Source organism: Diadema setosum, chromosome 15 (genome assembly GCF_964275005.1).
Source record: "Diadema setosum chromosome 15, eeDiaSeto1, whole genome shotgun sequence".
Classification (NCBI taxonomy): Eukaryota; Metazoa; Echinodermata; class Echinoidea; order Diadematoida; family Diadematidae; genus Diadema; species Diadema setosum.
In genome coordinates, this window is record NC_092699.1 from 34,254,511 (window position 1) to 34,266,691 (window position 12,181).

The 12,181-nt window shown below is 37.6% G+C and overlaps 1 long non-coding RNA gene across 1 annotated transcript; it reads right to left on the reverse strand.

Moving 5' to 3' along the window:
• Positions 1-1,389: 1,389 nt before the first annotated feature.
• LOC140239030 (uncharacterized) lies at positions 1,390-8,630 on the reverse strand. Its single transcript, XR_011901947.1, has 3 exons — positions 8,521-8,630; positions 3,744-3,792; positions 1,390-2,305 (listed from the first exon to the last, which is right to left on the reverse strand). It is a non-coding gene; the product is annotated as an uncharacterized lncRNA (long non-coding RNA).
• Positions 8,631-12,181: the final 3,551 nt, after the last annotated feature.

A 12,181-nucleotide genomic window follows, 5' to 3' on the forward strand; every position in this document is an offset into this window, starting at 1 on the left:
GGTTCAAAAAATAAAATACGTGTATACACTCATTGTACATACTATTAATGGCTTGTACATGGAATTTTCTATGTCACAAACACACATAACGTGAATTGTCATAAATCTACTCAAAGTTTGACCGGGACGTCCCGGAGAAAGACTTCGTTTACAGTGGGCAAAAGGCAGGCACTCATTTTGATGTAGGCACTAAAAGTGAAATGCAGTACCAAAAGCAAGGCCGGCCCGAGGCCCGTCTTTTGTAGTCTACGTAAACGCAAGCGAAACCGAAATTCCAAATGTAGAACCTGCACAGAGTTCGATAGAAGAAGAAGACGAAAAGAAGAAGAAGAAGAACAAGAACAACAACCAGAAGAAGAAGAAGAAGAAGAAGAAGAAGAAGAAGAAGAAGAAGAAGAAAAGAAAGACAAAGGTTTAAACGTATGAAGAGCGTCACTACGACGAAAAAACAGAACATGCGAAAGGAAGCTTCATTCTTCATTCGCCGGGCGCGGCTCGACAAGGCAGGGTAGGCCGGCCCGCCTCTGTAAACGGGGTCTAATAAATCTATGTACATCAACATCACACAAGAAATGAAAGTATAGTGTCACATTACATGATATTTACAGCAGTATTGTTCTTCAAGAAGAGAACAACTTTCCTGTCATGCTTACTTGGTTTATCTATTTTTGTGATATGCGCCATAAAATATGGTTTATTATTATTATTATTATTATCATAAGTGGATCGTTAAGAGCTATTCAAATCTTGACTGTGACATTACCGTGGACACAACTTATAGATCTATATGTACATAAACACTATCCACAAAAAACAACTGCATCATGCACGTTAAGTAGGTTGCAAACTTACTTGGGACTTTCTTATTAATGTGAACTGTGGAATCTCGAATACATACAGAGTGGTTGGTTTGCCAAATCTTAAAGTGACAAACAAAAAACAAATATACACAGACAGAATAAGAATCAAAAAGTCTCAGTAGCCACGAGCAGATCTAAGACTACGATCGTCGTCATGCCAACCTGCGAGTATTGAAAGTTCTTGTGTACCTTGGTAAGATGAAGGAAGCCATCATAAGACGAGAGAAAAAAAAAATACACGTGTATGTTGCGTTTTTCCAACATCGATATTAGAATATTAAAGATCATTTTAAAGTTCAAGCTTTGTGTTCTTTATATTGAACGTGAAACATCTCAAATTCATAATCGAGCACTTTGATTGTAACAGCGTAGCATACGGCATCACGATAAGTAAACTAAAATCGCATAACTAAAATCATACTACAATGAATCGAACAATATAAAAACAGTACAAAATGTGGCCTAAGCATCTTTTTTTTTTTCATCCTCTATGAATCCAACAGTTTTATGTATGTTTTCTAGAGAGGGATTTTTTTTTTTTTTTTTTTTTTTTTTACTCTTGCCTGGAATACTACATAATTTGCATGCAAATCTTATAAGAGATACCTAAGCATTCATACTCACAATTCTATTTGAACCATATATCTTGTAATCCCCAAAGAAAATATTTATCCAGTCCACATCACCCTTTAACTCAACTAAACTCCAATACATTGTACAAAATTAAGGAACTGCGACATCAGCTGTACTCTGTTGCAATGTAAGTATGAATAAGTTTCAGCTTCTAATTGACAAAATGAGGAAAGGTAATCGCCATCACAATCAAACTATAAAGGCTGTTCCCTACAGTGTACCATCTCATGTAAACAAATGAACTGGAATTCATGTTGTAGTACTAACAGTCTTTAATTGCGTGCTCTTGGTACAATAAATGTTATGCTGATTTCTTCAGCAGTAAAATCTAAATTCATCTTTACCATCTTTTATTAACAAACAGTATGTATATACTACTCAGGGACTCTAATTCTGCGACGTTCCTGATCATCCTATTGATGGTTCTCGTCATTCATCGCATTGACTTTAGCAATGCTTCTGTCGTTGGTAGACCATCGACATCACCAGAATGTGTCACATAGAGTCTACAACACGAACAATGACAAAAGACGAACAAAGACCGAACAAACCTACACAGGCAATTCTATGCAAATCAATCTGGCATTAGAGCCACGAGCAGTATACTTCAGTTATTGCCCACACCTGTCAAGATGAGTGGTTCGCTCTCTTCTTCCTCCACCTCTCGCTCGCAACGGTTGGCATCATTAGCAGCGTCCGTCCATGCCCTTGGTTCTTGGTTCTTGGTTCTTGGTTTCTTATATGTGTTGTACAATAACTTGCATAGCAGACACATGCCTACGAACTTCCATACGGCGTTCAAGATACACGATCTGCGCGAGCCGATTCCCTACCTGGTTAAGGAATATAGACAATGCAGTGTACCTGATGTACCCATATAAGCTTGCAAACGGAAATTGCAATTTAAACCAGGAAAGAGTGCTTTACTTTCAAGTAATTAGCGAGTAAGCAGGGGGGGGGGGATATTTTTCGAACAGATGAAATGATTGTATGGAATTATTTCATTGTAGCTGAGTTGACAAATTGCCCTACATTAATGCTCGGGTATAATTACCCCCATGATTTTTTTTTTTTTCGTCAGTGCTACTAATAAAGTATTGATCAATATAGTGCTCATTCACGTTTATATATATATATATATATATATATATATATATATATATATATATAACATATATGTTATACTGATGTGTTGGTTCAGTGAGTAGAGCGGCTGCCCTCACAATCGGGAGGTCGTGGGTTCAAACCCCGGCCGCGTCATACCAAAAGACGTTAAAAGATGGGAGTTGCTGCTACCTTGTTTGCCGTTCAACAGTTGAAAAGGTTAGAGCAACGTCGATCTGGCGCTGTTCAGTGGCTGCCGGGCCCACGATCAATTGGGCAAAAAGAATTTCCATTCTTGGACAATAAAATTTGGAGTTTATATCCAAAACAATTATTACTATTATTATTATTATTATTATATGTATGTATATATACACATATATATGTATATGTATATATACACATATATTCAATATTATATAAACATTGTATACATTTAATTTATATACGTTCATCAATCATTGTTAATGAGTAATTTTTATGAAATAAAAAAAAGAGAATCGTTGATAATCTAATCAAATTATTCCGAAAAAAAAAAATGTAGACCGACATGAATAAGCGGGGATTTGATTTTGATAAAATCCTCTGAGAAGAACGTATGGTCAATCTATCTCTACAAATCATTCCACACATAATAACTTTTTTTGAGAGTGCATGGGGTGAGTAGAAAATTCATCAATGCAAGGGTGACTTAGGGGTGTGAATAGCCACTGGATTTTTGTTTTGTTTTGCATTTTAATGTTTTTTCTAGAGAATTTTCTGTGATCTTCTATGCATATATGTTATATACATGTACACGTTTGTGAGTATGTTAGGAAATGCTTGTGTGCATCTCCCCTACATGAATTTGACGGCTGTATGTTTATGAAATGTTTACGTATAATGTGTGTGCATGCTCATATGTGTGTACGTGATTCATGGATAACGTGCTGGAAAAATGAATAAACTGTGTATGTCTTTGCAGTATATGTCCGTGTTCCTTATTTCGTTTTTTTTTTGTTTTTTTTTTTAATTGGGCATGAGACCCTGTAGAGAAAATATTAGATTTTTGGACCGAAGTGATTTATTAATCAATTTCAAAACCAGTCTGATAAAAAAAAATAAATTATTTGTTTTTTCGAATAGAGTCATACTTTCAAAGGATACATCTGTCTGGATGACTGAAGCTCGTAGTTTTCTCCTTCACTGGAATCACCTAATAGGAGAGAAAATCAATTAACAAGAAATAAATCAAGCATATCAAATAGTGGAAAGTGTGGCATCTTCCCCTTCTTCTCGTCAGGCTTCCTCAACCAATCCCTTTAAGCAACTCCTAAAAACACATCTGTTTGTTTGTTTGTTTGTTTGTTTTTATTTCTGCATTCAATCAAATACAATTTGAATACGAACTTCAAAAAGTACAAAGATAAAGAATAACAAGTGCAGTGAAATAAATCGATAACAGTACATAAATAGATACAGGTAGGTGATTGCATTGAGCAATGTAGATACACAGAAACATAAAATAAGATATACAGTATTTTTCAGTAAACAACAGAGATCACTGAATGCAGGAGACCACCATCGTATAAGCGATTAAGCTTGAAATGGATGGAGGCCTCATAAAATGACTATCCAACGACACAACTCTCTTGGAAGAAGGTGATCAAGTGAGTGCAGTGCTGTTGCAGGTGAGAGTGCAAGATGCAGTTGAAGGAAGAAAATAAAGATTGACGATAAGATGACAATCGTTTGCCATGAATATTTGTTAGCTTAATTGGTTTGGAGAATATAATTGTACCAAATATCGTTTTAGTGAAGCTTTCAAAGAATGAATACTTAAACAGGACTTTATATTATCCGGGAGATTATTCCAAATATCCGGACCCGAATGTCTTATAGATTTATGTGTCACTAATAATTTGGGATTCAAAAGGTGGAAATTTCTACATATGCGAGTAGGGTACGAATGAACAGAAGTATTAAATCTAAACATGTTATCAAACGATGATGGAAGTTGATCATGTATACATTTAAACATAATTACTGCTACTTGAATAATATTCAAATCAAAAACCTTCAATGTTTTAAGCTCATGAAATAAAGAATCAGTATGAGCCAGAAAATGCGATCCTGTACAAATACGTGTAACTTTCTTTTATAATTTGAATATAGAATTTATTTTGGTAGAGCCGCAAGTACCCCATACAACATTGCAGTAACTTATATATGGAAGAATTAAGGAATTACTTGTATATAATAAAAATAAAGTTGAACGAGGAAGAAAGAACTTCAGCTAGGAAATAATCCCTATATTTCTAGAAATACAAGTTGTAACATGATGCAAATGCTCATTCCAAGTCAAATTTTCATCTAAATATACTCCCAGAAAATTTTGAATTCGTTTTCTTTTCTAATGGGATATTATCAATGTTAATAATATGTATGAGCCTATCTTCATTATGAGAATGAAGTTTGAAATAAATGAAATGAGTCTTTTTTACATTCAAATAAAAGTTTATTAGACTTAAAGCAACTTGATAATTTACTAATTTCAATATTTAAATTATCATTTAAAATCTTAAGATCTTTATGAGAATAAAATATGTTGGTATCATCAGCAAATAGAACAAAAGAGAGAAGAGAGGATGTATTAATGATATCATTGACGTAAAGAAGAAATAATAGTGGGCCCAGAATTGAGCCTTGAGGAACACCACATTTGATTAAAAGGGGATCAGATTCACAACCATTAAAAGTAACATATTGTCTTCTATTAGTTAGATAATCTTGAAACCATAAAAGTGCTTGTCCCCGAATACCACAATGACTGAGTTTGGAGAGTAAAATAGAATGATCAAGAGTATCGAATGCCTTACTCAAATCACAAAACATACCTGCCACATGTTCTTTATTTGCAAAAGCATTCGTAATTTTATCATAGATTTGTATTAATGCTAAATCAGTTGAATAATTCTTTCTGAAACCATATTGATTGGGAATAAGTAAATCATACTTATTAATGAATTTAAGAAGTCTATCATAAACAATTTTTTCTAAAATTTTGGATATACTAGGCAACAAAGAAATGGGACGATAATTACTAATTTCATGAGGATCATATTTTTTTTGAATAGGATTAACTTTAGCTATTTTCAGCAGATCAGGAAAAATACCTTGTGATAAAGAAAGATTAAATATATGACTTAACGGTTCTGCGAGTGGATAAACTATTTTTTTCAATAACGTCATACTTATTTTATCAAAACCACAAGATTTAGAGCTATTCAAAAATTTGGTAAAATTAATAATTTCACTGGGACTTGTTGGATTGAAATAAATATACTCTTGATTTTGGTCAAAAAGATAATCTGTTAAATTAGCAGAAGTATTGCTAATTTTAGTAGCAAGTTCCGGACCGATGTTAACAAAAAATGAGTTAAATGAGTTTGCATACGTATTGGGATCATTTATTTTGATGCCGTTTAATGTGATATCATCCGTTGGCGGAGAATCAGGCTTTTTGCCTAGGACCTCTTTGATAATTTTCCATGTTGCATTAATATTCCAAGAAACCTTTTTCATTCTATCAGAAAAATATAATCTACGGGATAAACAAATCAATTTTGTCAATTTATTTCGATAAATTTTATACATATTCAAATTAAATTCAGTTGGGTTACGAATATGTAACTTATACAAAGAATCACGAGTGTTTATGGATTTCAAAATACCTTTTGTAATCCAAGGATTTCTTAGTTTACTTCGGTTACTTTTTATTCTGCATAAAGGACTATTATTTTCATAATAAAACAACAATTTATCATTAAAACATTTATATGCCAAATTAACACGAGATATGAAACTCGTCACACTGAAGACGAGTTAGGTGATACGCTTGGGGTCATCAGATGTCGGTCATCCGTGATCGACAAAGAAAAGAATGTAATATAGCACCTTGAAGTTATAATGAGATACTTAGTTGAACTTTTTTGGGCATACATTATTCAGATCGCATTTGTTTTTCTGTCACACAAACTAATTGGAAATTCTGTGCGTGTGCGACTAAGTCGATTTACGGACTTTTTGAGTACGTACAGTGCATAAACTTAGACCCCGTTTACGGTGCGGGGCTGGGCCGAGTCGCGGCCGAGCCGCGGCCGCGGCCAACCTCAATTGCGAGGCCGAGCCCCGCAATTTAGTCCGTTTACACTGCCGGGCTCGGCCGCGCTTTCGATTCAAACCTTTCAATATTTTGTCGTAGTGGCGCTCTACTTGTAAACAAACGCAATTTGGTATTGTCTGGTTTTCAGATCCTTTGCCAACTGAATTCCGCGGCGACGAAGTCGCCGTTAGGGCAAAGGCCTTTGCCGAAGGAGAAAATCCTTTGCAGGACAAAACCACCTTAAACTATACTAGTTTTCGACGTTGAAGTGGTTAATATCCTGAATAGCGAAATACAGATAGTACAGGCTAGGGTTTGGAAGCCAGACTAAAATTGGCCGCGCATTTAGCCCAGTTTGCGTTTACACTGAGAAAAAGGCCGGGCGCGACCGCCGCGGCCGAGACCACCTCCAGAGCGTGGCCTAATGCGAGGCCAATTTTTGCCCCGCATTTGGCCTTTTGCGCGTTTACACCGAAATGAAGGTGGGCGGCCGAGCCTCGCACTGTAAACGGGGTCCAAGTGATCCTCGGCACGTACAAATAAAACATGACAATTAAGTGTTTATAACCATCCTGGCTTTAACAGTGGCCTTTTAAAACATGACCTTTGACCATTATTTACATTACCAATATTATAATATTATGACTCCCTCTAATCTTGCTATATGATCAGTTCAAAGAGCTCTTACAGCTATATACAAGCCTGTGAGATTTACCAGCTGTAAAACCAATGAAGCCTCCGATACAAAACAAGGGATATAGAGCAAGTAAGTCTGCATGAGAATGTGATTTATCCTGGACGAAAGTGATACCTCGATTAAAGATAATAAAAAGTTTTGGTACCTCAAAAGTTTCCCTGAATTTCCTTGTCTTAGTTTGTGTTTCAGGTTAAAGTACCTTTCATATAACTAACACTGTGAGACTTACTCGCCCCAAAGTGTTCTCTTCTGGCCCCTCCCCCCCCCCCCCCACGGAAGAAAGCAGTAACTGCATAGCTGCTGAGCTGAGATAAATGCGATTTTGTGTTTTTTGCAGATTCTTTAAAAACACAGAAACATTCAAAAATAATTTTGTAGTATGATTATGCACCATACCTAGTTGTCTAACAATACCTAGGAAATAATTATGTTTCCGTTATTTTTTAAATGTTATTTAGGAAAATGTAGTTACTGCGGTGACTCACCCTTGATTCTCGGTAGTTTCCCCACGGAAAAAAGCAGTAACTGCAGACGGCCAGGAGTCTGCCGTTTTCCCCATGGAAAAAAGCAGTAACTGCACATGTCACATGACCATAGGAGGAGAATTGTTACCACCACCAGCTTATAAAGTTCTTCCACTTTCTGGTTAGTCTAGATCTATAAGATCTAGGAACTAACGTTAGACCTAGACTAGGTCTTGTCGATTGAATGGCATTCTGTGTAACAATGAGGTAATTGAAGTTGAACTTTGAAGTGCCCGGCCTGGCCCCTAACACACGACCCTGGACTAACGTTAGACAATAAAGTATCAAGTCTCTTCGTCTTAGATCCTAGTCGAACTCTGACGTTATACTTAAGCTAGACTACAGATCTATGCCCAATGTTAGTGCTAGACCTAGATCTAATGTTAGATTAGGCCTAGAAAACACTGACATTTTGTCTAAAAACAGTTAACACTACTCTGTAACGTTAGATCTGGTACGCGGTAGACCTAACTTTAGGGCCTACATCTAACGCTAGATTATCAAACGTAAGTGTATTAATACTAGTGCTCATCTCCCTTCAATATATTTTCAGCTCACCTAGATTTTCTGGTTCTGGCCAAAGCCATGGCTACCATGACTTTTCCTCTGCAATTCATGATAGATTTGCAGGCATGCCTGGACCGCAGAAACTGTGTGACTGCATGGTTAGCACTGGCATGATCACTAGCTCAGACTGCACCAGACCTGCAAACATGTATAAGTGATGACTGTGATGTGATGCAGTGTTAGCTAGACTAGTATACTGTATATGCTGCAGAATTTATGCGCATGCAGCTAGCTGCACGCGTATTCTGCACTCTGAGCGTGCTGAGTCTGCAAGGTTTGCTAGTCTCCAGAAAGAAACTTTTTTCTACAACTTCTCATATGATTCCCTGCGGGCAGAGTCAAGTTACTGGTGAAACAATCTTTTTATATCTACTCCCCTAAATTATGGAAGAAAATGCTGTTTATATTGTTTTTAAAAAATTAGTAGAAAAAAATAAACGGTATTAGGGAAAAAATATACAGGAAGGACTATAGAGAGTCTGAAAGATTAGACTAAATTGTTAGTTACTGCTTTCTTCCGTGGGTTTTGTTAGTTACTGCTTTCTTCCGTGGGGAAACTTGCAAAGTTGAATCAACTGGATGCAGTTACTGCTTTTTGCAAAAGTGAAAAACTGAATTTTTGGTCACTTTCATTTTTTTTTTCTGCAAAACTGACCTATTAACATTGAAGAACATTGGGTAAACTATTCATTTTTGCAAAAAAAAAGTAAACAGTTATAAAAATGTCAGTTACTGCTTTTTTTCCGTGGGGGGGGGGGGGGCAGGACTTGTCTTAGTAATCATGCAATTAACAGCGACCAGCAGCCCCATACGCATAGCGACCAGCTAGCAGCCCCATACGCATAGCGTAATCGGGCTTCGCATTGTAGCATTCAGGATCATGACAGATTTAGTATCGCGGGTACATGTCAAGTTAAAATCCCAAAATTTCTTCAATTTGAAGACTTACCAATTAAGTTGAAGTATTGAAAACAGGCTTAGGGCAACGTTTGGTTCTGCCAATAGTCCCTTTCCAGGGGCCGCGGAGCCGGAGGGGGGGGGGCTGCAGCCCCCCCACACTTTTGGATCGTGAAAAAAAAAGAAAAGAAAAAAAAAAAGAAAGAAAGGGGAAAATCGGGGGGAAAATCACACTACCCGAATTTCTCACAAAAAATTGTTCTTCAGATCGCTTTATCTTGATTTTAAAAACGCAAAAGCTCCATCGAATGGGAGGGGGCATCCCCCTCCCACACCCGGCTTGTGCCGAAAGGGTGGGTTGGGTGGTGGCGCGTCGCGTTAATGGGAACACCACCCTTCGTCCAAAGCCCCCCCCCCCCCGGTTTTGCCGAAAGGGTGCGTTGGGAGCGTTTGGTCGCGTCACGTTGACTGGAGCCCCACCCTTCGTCCAAAGCCCCCCCCCCCGGTTTTGCCGAAAGGATGCGTTGGCACTTTTTCTCATGTAATTATTAAAAGACGAGTTTTGAATTTATATTTAACCTTTAAACAACCATTTCAAAGAGGCTATCGTCCGGATCGGTTTACACTCTATTACCACTTGGTCTACAGCCAGTTGGTCTAATAGACTGTTTAATATCAGTTGGTCTAATAACCAGTTGGTCTGGTCATCATTTCGTCCAATTACTGTTTGGTCTAATTGTTATTTGGTTTAATTACTATTTGGTCTACAGTCAATTCGTCTAATGATAGCCATTTGGTTTATTTTTGGTCTAACACCAATTTATATCATCAAATACCGATTTGATCTATTATGAGTTCGTCTAATTCCATTTAGTCTAATTATCAAATGGTCTAAAATAAAACCAGATTTGTCCAATATAAATTTGGTGTACACATCATTAATTTTGGTCCATTGCCCAGTTGATCTAGCTTTAGTCTGTCTATCATCATTTAGTCTACACCCATTTAGTCTAATAACCATTGATCTTATTGTCATTTGGTCTAATAGCCAGCCTCCTGGTCTAATCAGGTACCATTTGGTCCAATCATCGTTTCGTCTATATGACCAACTGGGTTATTATTATTATTATTTTTTTATTTTTTTTTTTTTTTAGGGGGGGGGGCTTTTTCTACGACTACGGACTACCCTCTGACCCTTCATTGAGGGAGAAAAAAATATGTTCATACACATGAAATAAGATTAGGGTAAAGTTTAGGGTCCCTCGCCCCTCTCCCATGGTGCCAGGCCAGCACCCCCAGCAGCTGGACTATAGATAAGCCACTGATTATCCACATGATCCATGCCCTGTAATGTAAAACAGAAACGGATATTAGACCAAATGGATATTGGACCAAATGAACATTGGACGAACTAAATATTAGATCCGGACGATAGCCTCTTAGAAATGGTTGTTTGAAGGTTAGATATAAATTCAAAACTCGTCTTTTAATATTACATGAGAAAAAGTACCAACGCACCCTTTCGGCAAAACCGGGGGGGGGGGGGGGGCTTTGGACGAAGGGTGGGGTTCCCATTAACGCGACGCGCCACCACCCAACCCACCCTTTCGGCACAAGCCCCCACACCCTCCCCCTCTACTTCATCAGACTTTGTACATACACATAGATGATGCACACGCGGAATGAGAGCTAAATGCCGTGATTTTGCTATTAACACCTTCCTGAGAAAAAAAAAGTCCAAATAATTTCCAGAATTTTTTTTTCTTTTTTTTTGGGGGGGGGGGGGGGAGCTAGAAAAAATCCAAGTATTGCACCAAAAGTTTGCACCAGATCGCTGAATTTCAGGTCTGAAAATGTAAAATCACCTTCGAGTGGGACGAGAAATATCCCTTTTGTATATACACCCTCGTGAGCATGCCTTTTCTCTTTGATTGCTTAACAGACAACGTTCATGAAATTAATTGTAACAATTTAGATTAATACAAGAAGTTTATCTAAATGCTAACACTTTATAGACAAACTGTTCAATAATAATCCACATCAAAATATCCTGCTACCTTAAACAAGTGGGGCCGTTTTAAGTCGATAAAAGACGGAAAAAACATGCATCACATTGCACCATTTACAACATAAAAATGCAAAAAGTTCTCACCGTGGGAGGGGGAACACCCCCCTCCCACACCCTCCCCCCGTTCCCTCCGCTCGTTCGGGCTCGGTCGCTTCGCTCCCTCGCATAGTAACCACCGCTCTCCCACTAATATCACAAGATCATTATCCAGGCTACGCGGGGTTTCAAGTCGATAAAAGACGCAAAAAGATGCATCAAATTGCAACATTTACAACATCAAAATGCAAAAACTTCTCCCCGTGGGAGGGGGAACATCCCCTCCCACACCCTCCCTCATTAATTCCTAATCAATGACACCCCTACTATAGGCATATCATAATTTCTCATCTAAAATCAATGGCCTATAGGACTCATGCACCATTACTTGTATCGTGCATAAACTTTGTTTTTTAAGCTTTGAGTGAAACGTGTCATAACATAATTCTGTAATACCATCAGCAGTGATTGACATAATAAAGAAGAGAGATATATCACCGTATTGAACGCTTAGAACCTAACGGGGGGGGGGGGTATTATAGCATGATACTCGGTTCTTTACTGCCCAGATGCCAACAACACCCATCACCCACGGCTACGCATAGAGAAACAGCCATGGCGAAAATAAAACTTTGCTTTCTCATAGGCAGA